The 25,649-nt window shown below is 42.5% G+C and overlaps 1 protein-coding gene across 8 annotated transcripts in view; it reads left to right on the forward strand.

Moving 5' to 3' along the window:
* LMO7 (LIM domain 7) overlaps positions 1-25,649 on the forward strand; it is a 200,724-nt gene that overhangs the window by 99,063 nt on the left and 76,012 nt on the right. Inside the window, exon 1 of one of the 8 annotated variants that reach the window (XM_074988924.1) lies at positions 11,843-11,912. The exons of the other annotated variants lie outside the window; for them this stretch is intronic. The gene's annotated coding sequence lies outside the window, so the exon portion shown is untranslated. Of the gene's footprint in view, positions 1-11,842; positions 11,913-25,649 lie in introns of those variants that run through there. 8 annotated transcript variants of the gene reach the window in all.

Consider the following 25,649-nt stretch of genomic DNA (forward strand, 5'->3'; position numbering starts at 1 on the left):
CCCAGCCAATCCCATGTCTGGGCTGCTGAGGTGCTGGTACTGAGTACTGGCAGGTATTGCCACAAGAAAAGCACTGCTCCTTATGTTTTCACTTTTTAAACTTCTCTCCTTCTCTCCTGGTCTTCAAAGGAACTGATAATTCATTAACATGAATTTAGGAATTAGAAATGGTTGGATTATCCAGTGAATGTAGCCTTTTATGCTATGTGCAGATCAGTTTGATTTCTATATACAGAACAAACATCAAGCAATGAGGCTTTTGTTAACTGTTCTTTCAGTATATGCTGTTCCATAGTCATGTTGCGCAGCTGGCCAACTTAATTTTAGTTAGTAATCTTCTGCATCCAAATGCAAATCTAGCCTGATGGAGCCCAGTGTAAGACATGTGGGGAAAAAAAAGACTAGGTAGAAAGAGAAGGACACTGAGAAACCTTCATGGAACTGGAGTAGCTAGTGCAGAAGTTGGGGTCGGGCTAGGTGCTGCGTGAGATTTTCAGAAGCGCGCTTAGGATTTAGGAGAATAAATACCATGGACAATTTTAGGCTTGTGATATTATATCGCTTAAGCTTTTTAAAATCTCATCCAAGATGTTTTTCAGTTCTGATTCATGTGACTGTCTACGTAGCTGGGATTCCCAGCTTGGGTAGAGACAGTCAATCTATTGTGCTAAAAATAGTAGCCATGATATGAGGGGCAACAAATCTGGCTAGCTACCAAAATACCACCCAACCCCTAGGTATGTAGTCTAGCAGCTATCCTGAGCCACTAATTGTGCTGCCATGGCTGCACTACTATTTTTAGTGCACTAGCAGAGCCAGTGTGTTTGTACGTACTTGCAATTGTGAAATGCTCTAAAGGGATAGTTGACTTTGAAGATCTCTGTAAAACCAGTGCAATAAATAGCTTGATCTACTTGTTCATTTTAGTAGGTGTGACCAGCTCAGAGTCACTCACAGGAAACAGAATTTTTGTCATAAACACATAGAAATTTAGCTTTCTTAGACTTTTTTATAAAACCATTTTAACATATTTGCTATAGTTAGTGAATACCAATAACAAATCAGCAGAAGTAGCTGAGATTTTTTTTGCTTATTTGTAGATAGCAATTTTTACATACTTTGTAACATAACTTATATAAGTTTACTCTTGTAATATGTATGATTTCAAAATGTTTTTTTATCAACTTAAGCACTGGGTGGATATTTTCAGATCACACATCAGATGGTTAAGCATAAGGCACACCCACCTAGACAGAATAAATACAGAATGAGATGCATTACTAATTAAACATGTCTTCAGTGCTGTCACTCTGCAAATCACAATCACTTTTGCTACCCAGAATATTTTACTCTTCTTGCAGTTTAGGCTGTGGGTTTGTTTTGTGTTGATTGCTGATGGAACTTCTTACAAAGGTCACTGAGCAGCAAGGCTTTACATATATTATTTGCCATTTCATCCTTTTCTTTCTGCCCCTTCCTAGGGTGAAAGGCCATGCAACTTCATCACAAGAATAGTAGTTTTAACTGTTCCTGTTCCTATGTGTTTCTTACCTGGCCAATTTTTGTCTGTACAACCCCTCCATGGACCAATCTGATTTTGTCAGTTTATTCTCTTGAAGATGAATGAATATTATGTCAAACAACTTTGTTCCTGTTAATCACAGAAAATATGTTCATGATTAAGTTGTTCAATTATTCAGCTACTTCATACAGAGACTGGAGTAACATTTGCCACAGATTGTCACTAATTTATTTGTAAATGTTTTCCATGATTCAACCACTTTGTAATTATTCACACCAACTCAAATAATTTTACAAAGCTACGTGATCTAAAACTGAGTTGTTTTTGTGTGAACTTTAGATGACTTGACCATCTATGCCATATGAGATGACTATTTTTTCTCTTTTGGATTATATAAACTTCAAAAATATCTAAACATATCTTTGAGAAGGTTTGTCAGCACCCTAGAAAACCCACTTTGCTTTGGGAAGAGGAAAGGGCCGAAAGATAGCAAGCCTGGAGAAGTTTGGGGCATTTTGAAATTTTTGTCTCCTGTGTAACCTATAGAGCTAATCTACTTGCTTGTCTGTCTATATCTTGGGTTTTTTTTTTAATTTTGTTACGGTTTTCGTTGCTTTTGGTGTAATAGGTTTATAGGATCATATTAAAATAGTTTGCCTGCATGGCATCTACAGACCACATAATGTATATTGAACTAAGGCAAAGTTAACACATGTATCTTCAAGAAATTGGCTGTGCATATGAACTCAATTATTTAAAATGTCTGGGTTCTTTTTTAACTGAACAACTGAGGGAGAAGCTAGATTTATTGGTCACTGGGTGTAGCAGCATGCCAGCACTGCTAGTGGAAATAATCTGTGCAAGATATTGTTGTTTGCATAAATAAGAGCTCCTTCTAGAATTTTCACAGAAAAGCAAATATATTTGAGGCACCCCCTTTTTGGTCACATTTAATTGTGCGTAGGTTTTGCAAGTAGTATTTAGTGATCATGCCCACTATTTTTCCCACTATTTGCTATTCAGAAGAGATGGCTTCTTGTAAACTAGAATAAGATGGAGTGGGAATGATATAAAGAAACTTGTTAAATGAATACATTTTCAAGTTTTATTACTCATGGAATTTTTGAGAAAGTTTACTTGATCACTTTAAAATTGGTACCTGATTTATTATGAATTTGAGCTACTAGGTGCTTGACAGTGGGGACTGTGGGTTCTGTTTTTGAGTACTCTGGGTGCCTAAACTAATTGGTAAAAAAAAATTTAGTCTTAATATCATTCTGTTTAATTTTCTACAAGGAACAGAGGTTTGTGTGTTACTCCTTTTTAGGAAGCTATGTCCAGTTCTCTGTATTCCTCCTCCTTTTGCTCTTCTCTTCCTTCTGAGTCTCTACATGCAGTCTAGCTACAGTGACACCTTTTCCTCCTGCTGTCTGGAACATCCTTCCTGTATCTCTCCAAATCTTTCTCAGATCGCTAATGAAGATGAATCTGCTATGTTGGAATTTTGGTTATTTTTCAAGAGCCTAGACCAGGGATAGGCAATAATTTTGGCCAGGGGCTACTCCACACATTTTGGAAAGGTGTTGGGACCATACCTTTCTTATTAATGAAATTACTCACCACTGTTAGAGGCAGGCAAGATATGGCCCATGGGCTGGATCCCATCCATGAGCAGCATCTGGCCTGCTTACTACTTAAATCCGACTTCACGGGTAGCTTCATGCAGCCAGGCACCCTGGGCTTTTAAAATAGCCACAGGAGTCCCAGGTGCGAACAGCCAGGCAGCATGGTAGCTGCGGGGACTGGGAGCCATGAGCCCTGCAATCCTTTAAATTAGTGCTACTAAAGGGCTTCCCGCCCCTGCCACTAGCACACTGCATGCTGCTGCCTGGGGTGCCTGTGGTCCCTGGCCCTTACTGCTACCCCAGCAATGGGATATAAATAGTATGTGGGCCAGATGCAGCCAATGGGCCTGGTCCAAGTGTTGTTTAAGCTTGATCCAGCCCATAGGCCCATATCTTACCCACCTATGGCCTGGACAAATGCTAACCAACTCCCAACACAAGTAAAAACCATGTCCTCAGCTTCAAAGAGCTCGCAATGAGTATAACTTGAAACAACAAGTGAGGGATGTAAGCGAAGGATGTTTGGGAGATCTTACAGAAGAGAGCGCATCAAAAGATCACATAGCTGCTTGTTATGGCAGGTTTATGCATAGGGGTGACGATCACATTTTAAAGAAAAAAATCCACATTTTTCTCCCAACATGCTGTAAGGAAGAGGCAAATGTAAGCTTGTAGACAGGATTTGCAAGTTTGGAGAGTAGAGCATGTGAGCAGTTGGGGGACTATATTCCAAATGTGAAGGATAACATGTAAGGATGAATAGTAACAGAGAGTAAGCCGTGCTAGTCTATACACTATCAAAACAAAAAGCAGTCAAGTAGCACTTTAAAGATTAGCAAAATAGTTTATTAGGTGAGCTTTCGTGGGACAGACCCACTTCTTCAGACCATATCCAGACCAGAACAGCTGTTCTGGTCTGGATATGGTCTGAAGAAGTGGGTCTGTCCCACGAAAGCTCACCTAATAAACTATTTTGCTAATCTTTAAAGTGCTACTTGACTGCTTTTTGTTATGTAAGGATGAGGTATTGACACAGGTGCGAGAACAAGACAGAGGATAGGTAATGGGGAACCAGGATAGGAAACCTCTTTGATGTCAGCTGCAGTTCTGCTGCAGTTCCTCTTGTCAGTTACTTGTCATGAGCAAGATAAAGAAGTAGATCAGGGAATGTCATGGATCAGCTCTCCACCTGGTCATTGTCATGAAGCAGGAAGTGAATACATTAATCAAATATTGTAATACATTTTTAGCGTTTAATTCCATTTAGTAGTTTCGTAATAAGAACCAATAAATTTGCAACCAGTCAATGCTTTGTAGAACGAGTGGTCTATGGAAGCTGTAGCAACTATTTTACATCTCTAATTGCTGTGCTTTGTATTTGTTGGCTGTAAATCAACTGTATTTAAAAATACAACATTTGTGCCTAATTAACACAAGGAGAGAACTTAATCAGCGCTCATATATGTATGTTAAGATTAATTTACCAAGATGTATTATTGTATATTGGCTTTTCTTCCAAAGCTTTTTCTGCATCCATGACATGGCACTAAGAATTTCCCATACCATTCTTTCCTCATGCACTTCATCGTTTTGGCCAAGGAGCATGTGAGTTGTAGCTGGAGCCAGACAACCTTGTTCCTTACTTGGCTTAAAGACCGAAACTGAGTGACACCATACAATTATTTCCCATTGGACTGATTGAAATTCCCCCCAGTAGCACTTCCAGTTCACTGGGTAAGAGAACAGGACTGGAATTTAATTCAAATCTACTGCAAAGCAGAGTGCTCCCTGGAAAAGTAAGCCGCTGAGCTGGCATCCCTGTGTTATTTCCAGAAAAGTCATTTTGTTTTAGATATGCTTAGAGTGACAGTTATAAATCTAATAAAACTAATCTGCTGTTTTTTCCGTGTATCAGGCTGGATCTTGGCTTAGAAGTTTTAAATTACTTCAGATGATAAGAACTTCTCTGTTACTTCCATTGTGGGATCACTGAGTAGCACCCAATAGCATATGGGTGATGAACCACTGATTAGCTAAAATTGAGCTAAAAATGGGAAAAGATAAGATGATAGAGAGTCTGTGGGCCCCCACCCTCCACATTTAAATTGTAAAGAAGTCTGAATTTAATGCATGTGGCCCCAATCATTGAATATCCTGTGCTCACCCCTGGCAGATTCTGGGGTTGATTTTGTTAGTAATTTTCCATAAATGATGAGTTGATTCAGTTTTCTATGGAAGTCCTGGATCTTTCTGGGCCTGTAATTCCAGGTGAGAGCATTGGGATGCCCCTGGCTCATAGCTGGGTCAAAAACTCCACTTTGCCTTTTGAAATGTTACTTTTATGTTGTTGGAAGAAGTCTTTTGTACTTCCTTTCCTTTACCACCTTGCTTGCCACATACTAAGGGCTTATCTTCATGGTGATGTTAGTGTGTCTTCAGTTAGTGTGTGACCTTAAAGCCATTTGCTACTCCACATTAACTCCCTGTGAGAATACTTTTTTGCACATCAGTGACCATAGGTCATTTAACTTAAACTTTCAAAATGCATTGAGTTACTGTGCGCGAAGGCAGTCTTAGTGTGGGTAGCTAGTGTGCACCATCATATTTTCCCAGTGTGGACAAGCCCTAAGTCTGTCACCTAGCCTCTGGCTGTGAAGAATTAAGCCATTACAGAAGCTTGGCTTTTGGGCAGGTTAGCAACATTTGTATTTCAGCTTCAGTGAGCTTCTCAGACCTATGCTTATTTTGAATCAGTTTAACTAAAAGCTTCTAGATGACTAATTGTAGCCTCTATGTAAAGTGTGAATTCCTCCAGTATTCCAATGTGCATAATTCATAATGTAGGGCCTGTTTTGCTCTCCCATTAAGGTCAATAGGGCTGTGTCTATACGTGCCCCAAACTTCGAAATGGCCATGCAAATGGCCATTTCGAAGTTTACTAATGAAGCGCTGAAATGCATATTCAGCGCTTCATTAGCATGCGGGCGGCAGCGGCGCTTCGAAATTGACGAGCCTTGCCGCCGCGCGGCGCGTCCAGACGGGGCTCCTTTTCGAAAGGGCCCCGCCTACTTCGAAGTCCCCTTATTCCCATGAGCTCACGGGAATAAGGGGACTTCGAAGTAGGTGGCGTGCTTTCGAAAAGGAGCCCCGTCTGGACGCGCCGCTTGGCGGCAAGGCTCGTCAATTTCGAAGCGCCGCTGCCGCCCGCATGCTAATGAAGCGCTGAATATGCATTTCAGCGCTTCATTAGTAAACTTCAAAATGGCCATTTGCATGGCCATTTCGAAGTTTGGGGCACGTGTAGGAGTGTTACTCTTGACTTCCCTTTTATCACAGGAGCAAGACCTTGTATTCACTACTGTCCTAGGGCTACCTGCGAATAGCCTCTTAAGTTTTTTGTGATTCCTTAATTGTGTTTATTCCTTCATCATTTTCTTGGTTCAAATTACATATTTCACAAGCAAAGGTGTGAGATCATCCATATTTATTTGACTGAGTATGTTTACCCATGCTAGTAATTTAGTTTAATAATTTTTGTTGCACTTTATAAGAGATTCTAAGGTGACTGACAGTGCATTTTGATTCCAGTTGTTTGGGATCAGACAATGCATAAAGTTTTGCTTCATATAACTCTAACTTTCAGGGCACATGGCCAGACTAGTTCTCCCCACCCCCTGCCTCCACCCCTTTCTGACATGCTGCACGGCAAATACTTGGACTTTTACCTGTTCTCTCACTCTATCAATAGAGTAATGTTCCTTTTTCTGACATTGAGAACTTGGCCAGAAGACCTGTCCCTCAAATTTAAACATTTGGAGCAAATGCTTAAACCATCATTTATCTTATTGGCTGGTCAGAGGTAAGTGCTTCCACTTACCCTAAAGTGCTTTAGCTTACTAGTTTCACTGGCAAATGGTTATATTTCTAGTGGGGGAAAAAAGAACTCTCAATGACAAAGACCAATTAAATGTAGTAGGTCAAATATTACAAAAGTGGCTTAAAACCACAAAAGTTCAGCTCAGCATGCTTACTGCTTTAACTTGCTCCATTCCACACAGGTGATGCAAGGGCTGAGATCAGCATGTGAGATCTGCAGCCAGTGTGGAAAATATTTGCTTATTTTCTCCTTTTCTCCTTGTTTAAGCAAAATGGGGCAAGATAATTGTTCTCTGCCTGTTTTCCGGGGGGATTATAATTCATAGTTCTTGTTTGCACAATGGTTTTAGTGTTTATGATTTCAAGATGAGCCATTTCAGAGAAACAGCGTCTGGTTTAACTTCCCTTTTGGCCAGAAGGCAAATCAATGAAAATCTGAATTGTTGAATGTTTCATTCTGACCCTAATATCTGCCCATAAATGGAAGCAAACAAGAAAACTTAAGGCAATGTGAAATTCGAATACCTTCCTTGTGGTCAGTCACTTTATGACTCACTCTGGGCACAAGTGATTGAAACCAAAATATCTGAGCCTTTTATTGCTTATGGAGCCAAGGTTCAATTTGAGCTTGTCTTCATTTCATGAGTGTTCTGATCTTTCTCACTTGCTCTCTTTCACTTTGCATATGATGATCTGTGGTTGTTAGAGTGACTCAAACATGAGGGAAAATCTGAAAAAGAAACTATAAAATTTTGTTAATATTTTGCCAAAAATATTATGTGACAAATTTGTTAATTTGAAGTTATGCCAAATCTGATTAAATTCAGCAACTAAAACATGAAACAGAATTACATATTGATGTTAAGATAAATCTCAATAACAACCTTAATCATGGAGTTGCTTTTGATGTCTTCCTTATCATAGTGTCATGACACTTGTAGGAAAAAATGGTTTATTTACCATTTTTGTCTTTTTCTCACCTGCAATATGTCCTTTTTTTAAATAAAACATGTTGACTTCTAAGATCCTTGTTCTGTCAAGAATTTTCCCATACCTGTCATCATTTTTAAAGGGCCTGCATTTGTTTGTGGCAACATTCTGGATTTATATAAGATTAAGATCTGAAAATTACACTGTCCAGTTTCTGGATACTTACTTTGAATCTTTTTGACTAGTGAAGTCTATTCAATCCAGTATTCTATCCACTTTCAAGTTCTGGAAATAAATATATTATCCCTGGAGAATTAGGAATTTTGGTTTTTCAACAGTATATAAAACATTCTCCTCTCTGCGTTAAACTGTTGTGCTGTCTGTACATAAATCCATAACTACCCAGCGGCGAAGCAAATAACAGTTCATACTTAACAGTATTCAGCATTACTGTAGTCCTATGTACAATAGTAGTTAATAAGTTACCACTGACTGCCTCTTTTACCCACGTATATCTGCACAAATAAAATATAGAAGAAATTGTCAGTCCAAATAAGTAACTGCTTATAACTTCTTATGGTATAGTTTTTTTTTTTTTCAAATCTTAGCAGTAATGTCTGCTCAATGAGGGCTTAACATTAAAAGTTTGCACTTTTAATCAGCTATTTTATTTGTGCATGATGAAAACGAGGATATTCCTTCACCCTGCTTTCCCACCACAAAACTAACAATTAACAAATCCACATATAGGTACAGACCAACCAGAAAGCCTCAATAATTTCCTCTTTTTCAGTCTAATCTATGTAAGTTGTATTTACCCAATTCAGAGGAACTGTTAAACTTAATATAGTGTCAGCAAAACAATGCCAGGTGACAGCAAAATTGAATGTTGGGGTTGATTTGACAAAATTGAACACTGTAATTTAGGTAGTTGCACTGCCCTATTTGTATATCTACAAAATTAACAAGTGACCAACTCTTTTTTTTGTGTCAGTAGTAAATTGTGGTATATATGGAAAATACACCTGAGAAGTTGTACGGAAGGATACTTCATGTGGGTAGATATTAAAGAAAACCCATAAGGATCTGTGTGGACTTTGAGGAAGGAAAGTGAAGTATGGTTATATAAATGTGAAAATTTACTGATGAAGCAAGAGTCAGTCAACACAAAAATAAATTTAGAGTAAGATTCTTGGAAGACAGGGTTTATACAGTTCAATACGGACAAATCTAAACAGTCAGAGGAAGGCAAAAAGGAATGTCTCTGCTCTGCATCTTTAAGCAAGATTTTTTTTGGGGGGGGGTGAAGTGGGAGGTAGCTGGTGTGGCTGAATGAACAAAATAGTGATTTATGCATGGCTGGTGGTGGGGATAGATCAAGAACTGTTGCAAATGGGGCAGGGTAATGGTTGACTCATCACTTGGCATACAGGATTTAAAAACAAAAAGCAGTCAAGTAGCACTTTAAAGACTAGCAAAATAGTTTTTATTAGGTGAGCTTTTGTGGGACAGACCCACTTCTTCAGACCATAGCCAGACCAGAACAGACTCAATATGTAAGACACAGAGAACCAAAAACAGTGAGCAAAGAGGACAAATCAGAAAAAGATAATCAAGGTGAGCAAATAAGAGAGTGGAGGGGTGGGGGGGGGAAGATCAAGAATTAGATTTGAGCTAGGATTTAAAAAGGAGCAGTGGGGTGCTGGGAACATTCCTCTTTACACAGCCATGTATGTTGTTATTGATTAGAGAACTAGTGAGTAGTATGTGCTAATGTGAAGTTCAGATATGTTATAAAGTTCGACTACCTATCCAAAATTTGGAGAGCTCTCATCATCATCCATGCAAGTTTGAGTCATTTTCTCATCTTTTAACTTGTTACACAATAAATACTCAAGAGATGTCCCTGACGGAGCTGGGAGAACTGGCACTGCAAGCAGCTGTCTGTGTCCTGGGCTCCCCAGATTGGGAACCTGGTGGGCACACAGCTGCTTGCGGCAAGGTTTCTCAGAAATTGGTGGACAAGCAGCTGTGTGCCCCCAGCTAGGAAAAGCTGGGGGCCGTGCAGCTGCTGCTCCACTTCCCCCAGCTGCCTGCTCCCCAACCCCTCCCCAGCTCATGCAAAATATGATTAACTTGGCGGTTGCCCAGAACGCAACCTCTTTATAAATAGAGTGATTACTGTATTTAGGAGGAGGCATTTGTTGTGAAGGTTGGGTGTTCTGCTGGTGCTGTTGGACAAAAACGAAGGTAGAGCTCTAGATTGGCACCAGTGAGAGATTCGTGAAATCTGTGAACAATTTCACTATTATTTTATTGACCCATTTGTTTCAAGTGGTTTCATAAACACTGTTTTCCTTGTCATTAAATTTTGGTAGGGCTGAAACCTGTCATATTGCTTTCCGTCACCAAGCAATCAGCAAAACTTGGTAGGTGTAAAATCACATGCTTTAGTTTGTGGGGGTGACTCTTGCATGCAAGCCTGCAGATGTCACCTTATGATGTGTCTCCCAAGTAAACTGGAAGAGTAGAGGTAGCGCACAGCTTAACTACCTAGGCAAATCTCTCTGCTGAGAAGCTGTTTTTTCTTTAGGAGGTGTCCAGATCTGGATAATTAAGAAAAATATATAGATAAGAGCCAGTCAGTAGTATGGCATTAACCTTCAATATTACTTAGATTCTAGCATGCTTTAAAACACCTTAAAATTAATTTAAGAAATTACAAACCCTGTCAGTCAGTTGTTCTACTAGCTGTGGCTTTAAGGTTTGTAGCTTATAGGGTAGTGTTTCACCACGGCTCTTGGCTCACTTAACTTGTCAGGCAGAATGTATCATCTGGGGCCATGGCCCTGTTGTAATGCACTGCTGTTTCACTATACAGCATCATAGATATGCCTGGCATTTTGCTATATAGATAAAGGTCGATCTGATTTCTTATAGAGCTTATGATCTAAATTAAGATGTGAACAAACGAGTTGAAATGACTACATAGGGAGGGGTTGGAAAGGAGAAGAATGAGGAAGTGGATGAAATGACTGTGTTGTACTTTGTTAGGTTTACTGCATGTGTCTAGAAATAACTCTTCATTTTTAATAAGGGATTGAAGAAAATGTGCAGGCATAATGGGTGTGGAAGGGTGTTCCAGTTTTGGGGGACGGCGCAAAAGGTCATAGCAATGAGGAAGGGAGTAAGGAGGAGTACACAGAGACTTTAAATCTGCAATAATCTTTGAATTCCAAGGCTGTTCCGTCTCACTTTAGAAAAATCTATTCCATGATCTAGCATTCCAGTGTGGTGGCTGCTCAGTCCAGAGAGGTGATAGAGCTTTCACAAATATGTTGATGAAAATATTTGTCTCAATCTGATGAAGTTGCAAGGGTGCAGATTTGAGGGCAGGCAGAATGTAGTCATAAATAGTGGGTGTTTGAAGGATAGATTCCTTAACCATTACTGTACAGATGGCCTGATATGCTGTTACATGATACATAGTACAGAGTCCAGCGGGCACATTACTCTCAAAGTTTAAACATATTTGTGGGTTTTTTAATATGTTAAGAGAGAACAAATTTGTAAGTTGAGTTTTGTCTCAAATTGAAGTGGGAGATTGGTTTTAATAACAGGATAATGTTGTTTAAGCTGAACTGAGCTTTAACATGAGGCTACTTAGACTTAAATATTCAGATTATCAAAAATTCAGCTGCAAGAAGTCCTGAATTCTGTAACCATGCAATTGTGCCTGCTTCCATTGAAGCTTTTCTATTCTTAGCAACATGTGGGAGCTGAGTGAAATCTGATAGCTAGAATATTATTAGCAGCTGAGTAGGTGCCCAGATTGTTTAAAATTTAGCATGGGTGCACTGTACTGCCATTTGGGTGGAGAGACCGAACAACTCATTTGTGCTGAATATCCCCAAGTGGGAGGAAAATCCTTCAGATGCTTTAACATCCTCCTCACAAGTGTAAGTTGAGTCTGTCCTCTGTTTTAAGTTAGTCAGTGAGTGTTTGGTTCTTTCCAGTCCATTTCAGGAGCACATGTATTCAGCAGTTCAGAGGACCATATTCTGCATCAGGGCTTTCCAGATTTCTGCAGCCTGTCTCCATGAAATGAAAAGCCCTGGTAACACCAGGTGAAAAGGAGAACAATGTAATACATGTTACAAATAACTGTTTTCTGTGGTTTTGGTGAGCTGCATAGTGAGATATCTTACAGTATGTGTGTGTGTGGTGGGGGGGGGGGTATTTTAATGCACTAGGCATGGGCATGGAATGTCCCTGGGGCATTTGTCCCTGGTGAAAGGAGCAACATTCTCTCTTCCACCAGTGGGTATTTTCCAAACCTTTTATTGGTGGGGAATTCAAACTGGTCTCATTCTCTTAAGCCACATCTATTTGGCTCCCTCAACAGTATCATTCTTATAGGAGATCTGATGTGGATGTAGGAGCACCAGGCTTGTTTCTGACAAAAGCGTGCACCTGTGGCCTGTTCTGCACTGAGAGGAAAAATAGATTTGAGATATGCAGATCCAGCTATGAGAATTACATTGCTGGATCTTACTTACCTAAAATCAATTTTTTCTACCAGCCATACAGTGGGAGGTGGTTGGGAGAAACTCTCCCATTGATTTCCCTTACTCCTTGTGACTGCTGGGAGTACCAGGGTTGACAGCAGTGCCATGAGAGTTCGATTTAGCATATTCCCACTTTGCGCACTAAATCGAACTCGGGAAGATTGAGTGTCAGCACGTTGATCTTCCCATAAGTGTTGGCGAATCCTTAGTTTAACACTGGAACTTGCTCATTCTAAGAGTGAGTACAGTGCCCTTCCCAGAACTGTTTTGGCTCATTCAGGCAGATGGTTGTACTCCTGTGCAGAGTCACTAATAGAGTGTGGGTGAGTGCTTTCGCCTTGTGTCAGGTAATGTGGGAGGCTCTCCATGCCAGACGGAACAAGGGAGGATTTTACATGTGGCTGCACACATAGCATGTTCAGAGGCAAGTTTGTGTCCTTGGGTGACTGCAGAAAGCACTCTTCTAGAGCAGAGGTCTGTCTGTGCATGAATTTATCTCCATAGCAGGCTTAGAAAAGAAAACTGACAATCTATATTTTGAGAGAAGCAATTGACTTCAGGTTTGTTTTTTTTTTTCTTTTAAAAGATGGATTTTTTCCCAATTCAAATAAACGATTTCCTTAGAACTATGGATAAGATTTCTACATTTGAAACGAACAAAAAAAGAGGAAATTAGACAGCATTTTAATGCCTTAGTTCTTTGGTTCCTAACCTTTTCACTCGTGTGGACCCCGAACTGTTCTCCCCAGCCCATTCATGGGCCCCCGATCATCCACCCTAACCATTCTTAAATCCCCATCAAAGCCAATTCTAGCCCCTATGTACACTTCATGAAATAAAAAAGGAAACCACAACATAGTTTTTTTTCATTAATGTATTGCAACAGGGTGTATGACTTTATTTTTTAAAGTTTCAAATGAGCCATAAACTCATGTGTTAGTGGTACTTGGAGTTTAGAGTGTGCATTATCAGGGAGTTGGGGAAGTAAAATAGTGTTGACATCAAAAAAGTGACCAGAATACCTCAAACCTTACATCTGTTAAAATTCTTTCTATATGACCGGGTGTGAGCCGATGCCCAGGTGCCAGCTAAAGGTCCGGTGGGGCAAAGGGGGTGATGCCGCACCAGCAGCTACGCTAAGCAGCCAGGGCAGGCTGGGTTCTTTGGTTTGCGTTTTTAGTTCAGGTACAGCAGCAAGAGGAAAATTACACTTACTAGAGGCTTTAACAATTACTTTTTATTTATACAAAGATAGAAACAATTTAACTAAGACAAATGATTAAAGTACAAGTTAGTACTCGTGGTTTTTAAAAGGGAAACAACACAGTTTAACTTAAGTTTTAGACAAACTAGCTAGCTTAAACTAATACAAGTAATGTGTACACAAGAAAGGCACGTTGCAGGTGTGATTTTCACCCCTGCCTCTTAGACCTGGTGGAACCAGAGTCTTTCCCTCAATTCCTATAGGAAAGAAGTGTAATACAGGTGTAATTCTTACCCCTGCCTCATAGATGGGGTGTGACCCAGAATTTTTCTCTCAATCCCTCGGGAAGAAGTAGATACGAACCAGGCATCCCCAGTCTCGGGAGTCAATTCCAGACCTGGCCAGCAGGTGTAGGTGATTGGAACTCCAAAGGGGGGTGGGCTGCCAAACCCCTTTTATACCCCCTTTGGTCACGTAGGCTTCTTCCTGGTGTCAAGTGGCCAATCAGGGAGGAATGTGTTCAAACCCCAGGTTTCCCAGGGAAGGTGCAAGGCTCAATTTGCACCTGTGAATTGTGGACAATTGGGCACCTTTGGAGGTGATGGGCAGAGATTCCCCGTTCTTCCTGGGGCAGTGATCAGGCATGTCAATTACCAAGATCAGCCAGAAGGGCGGCCATTAGCTAGCCCATTCACTGTCTGGTTTCTGTGTATGGTAGAGAGTCTGAGTGAGACAGCGCACCTGCATTCCCAGGACATCAAAGGCTGCCTGTTTCCCCCTCTGTCTCTCCCAGTGGAGGGGAGAAAAAGAAAAGGCCAAATGGGGGGTTCATGTCTGGCTACATTCCACATCCTTGACACGCCTTATTATGTCCCAGGATACAAGGTGGTGGTGATGCCAGCACCTCTTGCCCTCCTTGGAGGAAGCTAAAACTGCCCTATTGGCAGGGTCTGATTAGGTAATTTTGGATCAAGGGATTGATTAGGATCACTTGCCAATGCCATATAGTGGATCTGTGCAGAGGAGACGGCTGTGTACACAAAACGCCTAACAATACATAGAAGTATACAGCAAGCAATTACAGTGAGTAAAATGGTTAATATAGTACTAAGGAATGGAGTTAATGAAAGTCCTAAGTGTTGGGCTAGCCAATCTAGCCATGAGATTTTTCCCATCCTCAGTTACAGCACGTAGTACCTTAATAGCACCCTTTATAGCGAGTACATCTTTTTCAATTTGTCCTGATTTATTTACATAAAAACAGCAAGTCTGGTTAATTACTGCACATACTCCCCCTTGTTGGGCTAAAACTGCATCTAAGGCTATTCTGTTTTGTAGGGCATAAGGGGCTACTGGTTGTATTTGCTTGTTAAGCAAGCCTAGGGCATCTGCAGTATGGTTCAGAGCCTGCTCTGTTTGCCCAGATACATTCACTAGTGCCTTTTCCAGTTCAGCTACTCCAAGCCAGGGCAGGAATGCACGGGTGAACTGGTGGAAACCTGTAGGGCGTTCTATATAAGGGGGTTTGTGGTAAATCTTCTTGGCATTTGGTGCAAGAAACTTCCAAGGTTAGTGACACCTGGAGCCATAAAGTGGGGGGTGTACAGTAAGTCCCCCAGGGGCAGCGTGCCCTTCTGAGCAGCGCCCTATCCAGTTTAGTGGCAGATATTTGTAGGCTTGCTGCCCACAGATGAAAAACAGTCCTGGCTCTTTCTTTAGGATAGGGGAATAGGGTCCCTTATTCTACCCTGTTCCAGCGGGTCCTTTCTTTGGAATATGGTGGGTAGCACAGTGACTATCATTAGCGGTTGTGCACTGCAAGGCAAACAGCAGGTCCTGTAGGACTTGGTCTGTGGCAAAAAGGTCTGCTCTGGCACACTGGTTTGAGAGGAGGGTATTACTGGTTACCAGTGTGGGGTTGTATATTTGTCTAGTGGTGGGAATTATGAATAGGGAATGATTGTACCAGGCTTCTCCCTCAGGGTATTGACTAAAGTTTAGGGGAATAACAGTGACATCCCTGTGCAATAATGTGCCACTGTGGGAGATGTTATATCCCCAGCACCTTAAGGGTTTCTGGTGGGTTGTACTGGAATAGATATCCCAGATTTTTAATTTCTCATTAAAACTTACAATGTGGGTGCACTGCTGATCCCTTAGCCACCCAAGGTGGGGTCCTGTGCCATTTTTATTCTCAAAGCAGATGGGGTACAGTTCCCTAGAGGTTCTTGTTATAGATTCCAAAGGTTGACCCCGCAGTGTAGGTGTCCATTGTCCATGCCACCCCCAAGTTCCCTTCCCAAAGTCATTTTAAAAGGTTGTGATCGCTGGGGTTGCTGTCATCAAACCAGGCTGGTCTGCACTGGAAAACGTCGCTTTTGTTCCACCAGTCATTTAAGTTCAAAGGAACAAATTCAACTCCAAGTCCTGTGGAGGAATTGAGCAGGGTGCACATCCAGCAGTTTGTAGCACCGGCAGCAGAGGCAATGATCTGGATGGCGTTTTTGAGCGGGTGCTCAGGTGCAGCTGAGATCATAGTGATCAGGAGGAACATGGCAGCTAATTCAGGCATCATACTATTGTGTGCATCGGGATTGGCTCAGGCTGATAAGTGAAGAGCTGAGGTGTATTTGCAAGTCCTATGTGGCTTGTTATCTCGTTAACTCCTTTCCTGAAAGAAAGCACAAAGTCAGCAGGTCTTGGATACAATCCAAGCCTCAGATATGTTTCGTGGCAGCTTGTGGGGGTTTGCAATAATCCAAACTCCCTTTTCTTTGTAAGACTGGAGTATACAAGTGTGTGTGCCCAGGCTGGGGTGCTTAACTACCACCGTATCCCCAGGGGCATATTTGGAGCTTCCTAGTGGTGCTGCTGGAGTCAGAGAGGTTTTCCTTGTAGGGAAGAATCCCTTGCTAACTGGGTTACCCCTAGGGGTCTGCCGGTTGTTAAGCCGCTGAACCACAGTATCTAATCTGTCTCCCCAGGTACTGTCCATAGGCTTCAGGTGGTATTTTAACAGTCCATTCCATCGCTCAACTATGCCACTGGACTGAGGTCGGTATGGGAGGTGAAAGGTCCATTGAATTCCATTCTGGAGAGCCCACTCCTGGACAGGCTTGTTTTTAAAGTGTGAGCCATTGTCAGACTGAATTTCCTGGGGTGTAGGGACAAGTGCTATTAGGTGGTTTAGTCCCATAATTGTGGACAGTCCTGTTGCTAAATGAGTAGGGTAAGCAAACCCTATTCCTGAGACGACTGCCACCCCTGTGAGAATGTATTTCCACCTTTGTCTGGTGCCAGGCAGTGGTCCCACATAATCAACCTGCCAGGTTCCCCATAGTGTTTTCACATCCCTTAGTGTGGCAAACCGTTGTCCCTTAGTGATATGCCTCCTGGTTTCAGCACATGTAGTGCAGGCTTGTGCCAAATCCCTAGCCTGTTGGTGGGTGAGGGGCCACCCCCTGATATGTGCCTGCCTTACCAGCTCCCCACTTCCTGTGTGTCCCAGAGTTTCATGCAGCCAGATATACAGGTGTTCCCAATCCACCTGGGTAACAGAGATCTGAGCTGCTGCATCAGCCAGGTTATTCAGCTGTGCAACTGGAGTGCTGTTCTTTTGGTGGGCTGACACATGTCCTATGCTTAGGGGTTGCTGGGTGGCATGATTATAAAGCCATTTCCAGTATTCCAGTCCCCATACAGGCTTTCCTCCTATTTCCCAGTTATTATTTTTCCAGTTAGTGACCCACTGGGTGGCTCCTGCCCATACAGCATGAGTCAGTGTATACAGTGTGAGCACCAGCTTCACAAGCAAGTTTAATTGCTACCAGCTCTGCAAGTTGGGCAGAGCTGTCAATCTCATTAGTTAAGGGTGTGGTGGAATTGTCTGCTGGGATAGCTGCAGCTTTTCCTTTCCACTTTCCTTTGATTAATTTAGCACTGCTGTCTGTGAACCACACTAAGAGGTGGGGGAAAGCCGATTGGTGCAGGGGAGCACGTGGATCGGACGGAGACTTCTCTTACACAAGGCTCCATAGATAGGGATGCCCTAGAAGTTAGTCAGATAGGGAACGTGGGAAATAATATATGGGCAAGATCAAATGTGAAACAATCGCATATAAAAAAATCCAAGGCGTCTGTGAAAGGCGGACATATAAATAGTGGTAGTTTTTTAAAGTGTTTTTACACAAATGCTAGGAGTCTGTTTAATAAAATGGGTGAACTGAAGTACCTCATATCAAAGGAGGAAGTTGACATAATAGGCATCACAGAAACATGGTGGAATGAGGACAATCAGTGGGACACTATCATACCAGGATATAAATTATATCGGAAAGACAGAACAGGTCGTACGGGTGGCGGAGTGGTACTATATGTGAAGGATAATATAGAATCAAATGAAACAAAAATCCTAAAGGAATCAAAATGTTCCATAGAATCATGATGGATAACAATTCATTCCTCTAATATGAATATAGCATTAGGAATATATTACCGACCACCTAACCAGGACAGTGATTAGTGATGCTGAAATGTTAAGGGAGATTGAAGAGGCTATCACAATAAAAAACACAGTAATAATAGAAGATTTCAATTATCCCCATATTGATTGGGTACATGTCACCTCAGGACGGGATTCAGAGATTAAATTTCTTGATGCCTTAAATGACTGCTTCTGGGAGCAGCTAGTACAGGAACCCACAAGGGGAGAGTCAATTCTCGATCTAGTCCTGACTGGAACGCAGGATCTGGTCCAAGAGGTAACTGTTACTGGACCGCTTGGAAATAGTGACCACAATATAATAACTTTTAATATTCCTGTGTTGGGAAGAACACTGCAGCGGTCAAACACTCTGGCATTTAATTTCAAGAAGGGGAATTACACTAAAATGAGGAAGCTAGTTAAACAGAAACTAAAAGGTAGAGTAACTAAACTAAAATCCCTGGAAGCTGCATGGAAACTGTTTAAAGACACCATACTAGAGGCCCAACTTAAATGTATACCCCAAATAAAAAAACACAGTAAGAGACTTAACAAAGAACCACCATGGCTTAACAGCCATGTTAAAAAGGCAGTGAGAGAGAAAAGGGCAGCTTTTAAAAAGTGGAAGTCAAATCCTAGTGAGGAAAAAGGAAGGAACATAAACACTCCCAAATTAAGTGTCATAACGTAGTAAGAAAAGCCAAAAAAGATTTTGAGGAACAGCTAGCCAAAAATTCAAAAAATGATAAATGATAGTAAAATGTTTTTGAAATACATTAGAAGCAGGAAGCCCCCTAAAGAAGCAGTGGGGCCCTTGGATGATAAAGGTATAAAAGGAGCGATCAAGGAAGACAGTGCCATTGCGGAGTGATTAAATGATTTCTTTGCTTCAGTCTTCACGGCTGAGGATGTTACAGAGGTTCCTAAATCTGAGCCAGCCTTTTTAGGTGACAAATCTGAGGAACTCTCCCAGATTGAAGTGACGTTAGAGGAGGTTTTGGAGTTAATTGATAAGCTGAATAGTAACAAGTCTCCAGGACCAGACGGTATTCACCCAAGGGTTCTGAAAGAACTCAAATGTGAAATTGCGGAGTTATTAACAGTGGTTTGTAACCTATCCTTTAAATCCACTTCGGTACCCAATGACTGGAAGACGGCCAATATAACGCCAATATTTAAAAAAGGCTCCAGAGGAGACCCTGGCAATTATAGACCGGTAAGTCTAACATCAGTACCAGGCAAATTAGTAGAAACAATAGTAAAGAATAAAATTGCAAGGCGCGTAGAAGAGCACGAATTGTTGGGCAAAAGTCAGCATGGTTTCTGCAGAAGGAAGTCGTGTCTAACTAATCTATTAGAATTCTTTGAAGGGGTTAATAAACATGCGGACAAGGGGCACCCAGTGGACATAATATACCTAGATTTCCAGAAAGCCTTTGACACGGTCCCACACCAAAGGCTTTTATGTAAATTAGGCGGTCATGGGATAGGAGGAAAGATCCTTTCATAGATCGGGAATTGGTTAAAAGACAGAAAACAAAGGGTGGGAATAAATGGTAAATTTTCACAATGGAGCGGGGGTAACTAGTGGTGTTCCCCAGGGGTCAGTCCTGGGACTGATCCTGTTCAACTTGTTCATCAATGATCTAGAAAATGAGGTAAGCAGTGAGGTGGCAAAGTTTGCAGATGACACCAAGTTGTTCAGGACAGTCAAAACCAAAACAGATTGTGAAGAACTACAAAAAGATCTCAGCAAACTGAGTGATTGGGCAGCAAAATGGCAAATGAAATTTAATGTGGGTAAGTGTAAGGTAACGAACATTGGAAAAAATAACCCAAATTACACGTACAACATGATGGGGTCAAATTTAGCTACGACAGATCAGGAAAGGGATCTTGGAGTTATAGTGGATAGTTCTCTGAAGACATCCACGCAGTGTGCAGCGGCAGTTAGTAAAGCAAATAGGATGTTAGGAATTATTAAAAAAGGGATCGATAATAAGACAAAAGATATCATACTTCCCCTATATAAAACTATGGTACGCCCACATCTTGAGTACTGCGTGCAGATGTGGTCTCCTCACCTCAAAAAAGATACATTGGCATTAGAAAAGGTACAGAAAAGGGCGACTAAGATGATTAGGGGCTTGGATCGGGTCCCACATGGGGAGAGGCTAGAGAGACTGGGACTTTTCAGTCTGGAAAAGAGGCAATTGAGGGGTGATGTGATAGAGGTATATAAAATCATGAATGGTGTGGAGAAAGTGAACATAGAAAAATTATTTACCTTTTCCCATAATACAAGAACTAGGGGACACCAAATGAAATTGATGGGTAGTAGGTTCAAAACTAATAAAAGGAAATTTTTCTTCACACAGCGCACAGTCAACCTGTGGAACTCCTTGCCGGAGGAAGCTGTGAAGGCCAGGACTCTATTAGGGTTTTAAAAAAGAGCTCGATAAATTTTTGCAGGTTAGGTCCATAAATGGCTATTAGCCAGGGATAAAGTATGGTGCCCTAGCCTTCAGTACAAGGGCAGGAGATGGATGGCAGGAGATAAATCACTTGATCATTGTCTTCTGTTCTCCTTCTCTGGGGCACCTGGCATTGGCCACTGTCAGCAGACGGGATACTGGGCTGGATGGACCTTTGGTCTGACCCAGTATGGCCATTCTTATGTTCTCCCTCAGGGTGAGATGAGTCAAATGGAGCAGCATCTCGGATAGGAGATGGTTGTGGGGGTAGGTGGTATTCCTCGGGCATGCCCACCTTCCATAAAGATTCTTTAATCATGGTGGGGTTTTGTGCAGTGTCTGCACCACCTACCCTGTGGTGTATGTACAGTGCCCACCTTTGAATTGTCATTTTCTGTGCCACACCTGGTAGTAGCTCCTTTCCTTCCAATATGGGTTTAATAACTGGAAGAGGGGTGTGAATAGTTATGTTTCGAGTTTGTCAGTTCCTCAGTTTCCCTTAAAGCCGTGTAGGCTGCCAGGAGCACTTTCTCATATGGAGTGTAATTTTGCCTGTGACCTCTGCCATGACTTTGAACCAAATTGAATGGGGCGTTGGGGTGCAGTGTCACTCTCTTGCCATAGGGCATAAGACATTCCTGTGACTCCTACAGTAATATACAAATGAAATGGGGCATCAGGGTGGATTGGACCCAAGGCTTGGTAAGTATGAATTTCACTTATCAATTGCCTTAATGCCTCCTCATGAGCGGAGGTCCATTCCCAAGTGACACTTTTCTTTAACAGATTGTATAGTGGCCGAGCAATTTCAGCAAAGCCTGGCACATGTTTTCTCCAAAACCCCAAAGTTCCTAGAATCTGTCTTAGTTGAAACTTGTCCTCAGGTGACAGTGCCTGGCTGAGTTCTTTTACAGTTTCATCAGGCACTGACCTTCTCCCTCCCATCCAGACAGTGCCTAGGAATTTTACCTCCTGGGAGGGACCTTGGCACTTATCTGGAGGTAAGTCTAATCCAAGGTTTTCTAGTGCTGTCTTTCCCCTGTCCGTGGCTTCCTGTACTTCCTCCCATGAATCCCCACCAATCAAAATGTCATCAATATACTGTAATATTTGGACGTTATGTGGCATGGTCAAACCATTTAGGACTTTTGATAATGCACCGTGGCGTATTGTAGGTGAATGTTTTGAATCCCTGTGGCATCTTAGTGAAAGTATATTGGACGCCTTTCCAGGTGAAAGCAAATCTGTCCTGATCTGCAGGCTGTAGGGGAACCATGAAAAACATGTCCTTTACATCCAGTACAGCTAGCCACTGTTTGTTCCAGGTTTGTATGTTGTTTACAATGTCTACTATACTGGGGACTGCTGCAGTTAGGGGGTCCAGTGTTGTTATTCAGTTTGCAGTAGTCTACAGTGAGCCTCCATTTGCCATTAGGCTTCTTTACTGGCCACACTGGTGAATTGTACGGGGAGTGTTTCCGAATTAATATTCCCCATTTCTCTAGGTCTTTAATCAATTCTGTTACAGGAGCCACAGCTTCAGCTGGGACATTGTACTGCTTTACATTAGTCACAGCTGATGAGGGGAGGGGAGGAGCTTGGGCTAGCAGGTTTACATGACAGACGGAAGCTTTCCCCTTGTCCAGGATTGTTGTGCTGGGCTTGCAGCCGGCTCCAAATGCCCACCTTTCCCCACCAATGATTCCCTCCTTGCCCCTTAGGATGTCCATACCAAGTATATTGGCATTCCCAAGTATTAATTCATGTTTCCGGAGTTGCCTGTAGGGATTTAAAGGGATATCTAGCTTTACTTTGACCAGCGGGTAAGACACAGTAGTGCCATTCACTCCAGTAACCAAAATCTGCTTTCGGTTGGAAGGTGGGGGTCCGGAAAAATCCTCTCTTTTAATCCTGGATAATTGGGCTCCAGTGTCTACCAGGAAGGAGACAGTAGTCTTATCATTTACTGTTAAGAGGATCCAGGGGTCATTGCTTTGATTCTCTCTCCATGCCGGTTTGAGCTCATTTATAGAGAGAGATATTTGTTCCCCTGCTAGTCAATTTCCCTGGTCAATTTCAACTAGCGGCTGCAGCTCTTGTAATTGCTGCCGCAGCTGCCTATAAGGGGTATCAGAGCTGGGGGGTGCACTAGGAGTAATCACCTACCTCCCTTTCTTAGCCCCTTTTAAGGCAGCCAGGAGCTTTAGCTTCCCGATTGGCATTCTGTGCAGCAAATCTTGGGGGTATCCTAGATCTAAACACTGTTTCCACAGTTGAGTTCTTAATTCCTTTTCCTCTGGGGTTATCTCACGCCTAGGCTTAAAGCCTTCTTGCTGCCTTTTATTATTTCCCTTTAAATTTCGCATCTTAACTTTGACCTGTGGTGCCACAGTTTCCCCAAACTCTCGGAGGTCTCTTAGCATAAGTTCAAATAGCTCCTGATAGGCATAGTTGTGCTTCTGAGCATGATTTCTGGTGGCTAACATTATTGCCCTATGAGGTCCAGGAGCCCCTTTAAGCACTGGTCTCAGATCCTCGGTTATTGCCCATTGTTCCCATGGGCTGTCCTCCTCATCCCCAGTCTCTGGACTAGCTCAGTTGAGCAGAGCTGTTATGGACACAGTCTGCAGGGCTCCTTTAAGTTCATCCCCATTTGTCCACGGGATGACAGTGGGTTCACCTGTATCAGCACGGTGGATTCCCCTAGCCCAGCTACAGGCAAAGGTCCAAATAAACTTTGGACCCTACTTAGTTCTGGGGGTAAGGAATACTCCTGCACCCAGATTTACCCTGCCACATTCCCGGGAGGACAGCTGTGTATGGCCTGCTCCTGTATCCCGTATTCTGCCTAGCCATTCTATCACTCCTTCCCCAGGCTTTTTGGCAAACTCATCTTGGATCTTTCTCAATTCTGCAGGCTCATAGCTGTGGGTAGTGATTCATGTGGGTCATGGCTCTGCCTTTTTGCTAGACTCACCCTCTCCCTGTTCAGTGAGACCTTTTGGTAGGTGATGATGGGTCTCATGTGGATGGGGGGTTTCCTAACTCAGGGGAGGAATAGGTGGAATATACCTCATCATCCATAGGAATCCCAGATGTCCCCATCCCAATCCTCTGGATGTAGCCAGAGAGCAGCCTCTACTTTAGCTTGGGTAATTGTTCAGGGCTTGCTCTCTAATCTCGCCCTCCGCTCCACTCCTTCCTCCTCTATCAACGGAGTGAGGAGCTGTTCTAATTGGTGCAAATTATTACTTAGCAGGCGCTGTTGGGTGTCTAGAGTGGCGCTGCCAGAACCTAACTCATCTCTTTCCCTTTTTACTCTTTCTAATTCTGCTTCCAGATTAGCGTGGCTGTTACATGCTGCTTGTAGGGCACTTTTTTAAATAGCCAGATACAAGCTCCTTTTCCCTTTACATAAGAACATAAGAATGGCCATACTGGGTCAGACCAAAGGTCCATCCAGCCCAGCATCCCATCTGCCGACGGTGGCCAATGCCAGGTGCCCCAGAGAAGGAGAACAGAAGACAATGATCAAGTGATTTATCTCCTGCCATCCATTTCCTGCCCTTGTTCTGAAGGCTAGGGCACCATACTTCATCCCTGGCTAATAGCCATTTATGGACCTAACCTGCAAAAATTTAGCAAGCTCTTTTTTAAACCCTAATAGAGTCCTGGCCTTCACAGCCTCCTCGGGCAAGGAGTTCCACAGGTTGACTGTGCGCTGTGTGAAGGAAAATTTCCTGTTATTAGTTTTGAACCTACTACCCATCAATTTCATTTGGTGTCCCCTAGTTCTTGTATTATGGGAAAAGGTAAATAATTTTTCTGTATTCACTTTCTCCACACCATTCATGATTTTATATACCTCTATCATATCACCCCTCAATCACCTCTTTTCCAGACTGAAAAGTCCCAGTCTCTCTAGCCTCTCCCCACATGGGACCTGTTCCAAGCCCCTAATCATCTTAGTCGCCCTTTTCTGAACCTTTTCTAATGCCAATATATCTTTTTTTGAGGTGAGGAGACCACATCTGCACGCAGTACTCAAGATGTGGGCGTACCATAGTTTTATATAGGGGAAGTATGATATCTTTTTTGTCTTATTATCGATCCCTTTTTTAATAATTCCTAACATCCTATTTGCCTTACTAACTGCCGCTGCACACTGCGTGGATGTCTTCAGAGAACTATCCACTATAACTCCAAGATCCCTTTCCTGATCTGTCGTAGCTAAATTTGACCCCATCGTGTAGTACGTGTAATCTGGGTTATTTTTTCCAACATACATTACCTTACACTTCTTCTTCGAGTGTCCCCATGGGTGCTCCACAATAGGTGTCGGGCTTGCCCAGCGCCACAGATCGGATCTTCCAAGCAGTTTCTGCCGGACCGCGCATGCGCCGGCGCGCGCCGCTCCCTTGCGCGCTCCTGGCCATGTGCGCGATCCGGTCCCCGCCAGTTCCTCTTAACCGCCGTCGGCTGCAGACGGAATCCGAACTAGGCTAAGGCCAAGTAGCGTATTCAATGACTTTAACTGTTTTTCTTTAAAGTTTTTTTCAAGTACTTAGGCTACTGAAAGTTAGCCGGTTGTTATTTTTCAAAAAAAACAAAAACAAAACAAAACAAAACAACAAACAAACTACGAGCGGGACAGCTTCAATCCAGTCCCAGTAACAAGCGCCGGAGGCCAGGAGCATAGGGCCATCAGCCCTCCTGCTGCGGCAGGCCATCAGAAGGGGAAAACAGCACAGAGAAGGTGCTAAGTACCCGTTTAACAACTGAAAGACTCACCAACAATGTCCTCTTCAGGATTTAAAAAATGTGAGTCCTGCCGAGAGGCGATGCCAGCGTCTGATGGGCACAGTCTATGCATAAGGTGCCTTGGGGAGTCCCATGTTGCACAGAAATGCTCCTTCTGTGCTAAATTAACAGCCAGAGCAAGGAGAGACAGGGAGATGCGGCTTAAA

Source organism: Carettochelys insculpta, chromosome 1, assembly GCF_033958435.1.
Source record: "Carettochelys insculpta isolate YL-2023 chromosome 1, ASM3395843v1, whole genome shotgun sequence".
In the NCBI taxonomy this organism is placed as follows: Eukaryota; Metazoa; Chordata; order Testudines; family Carettochelyidae; genus Carettochelys; species Carettochelys insculpta.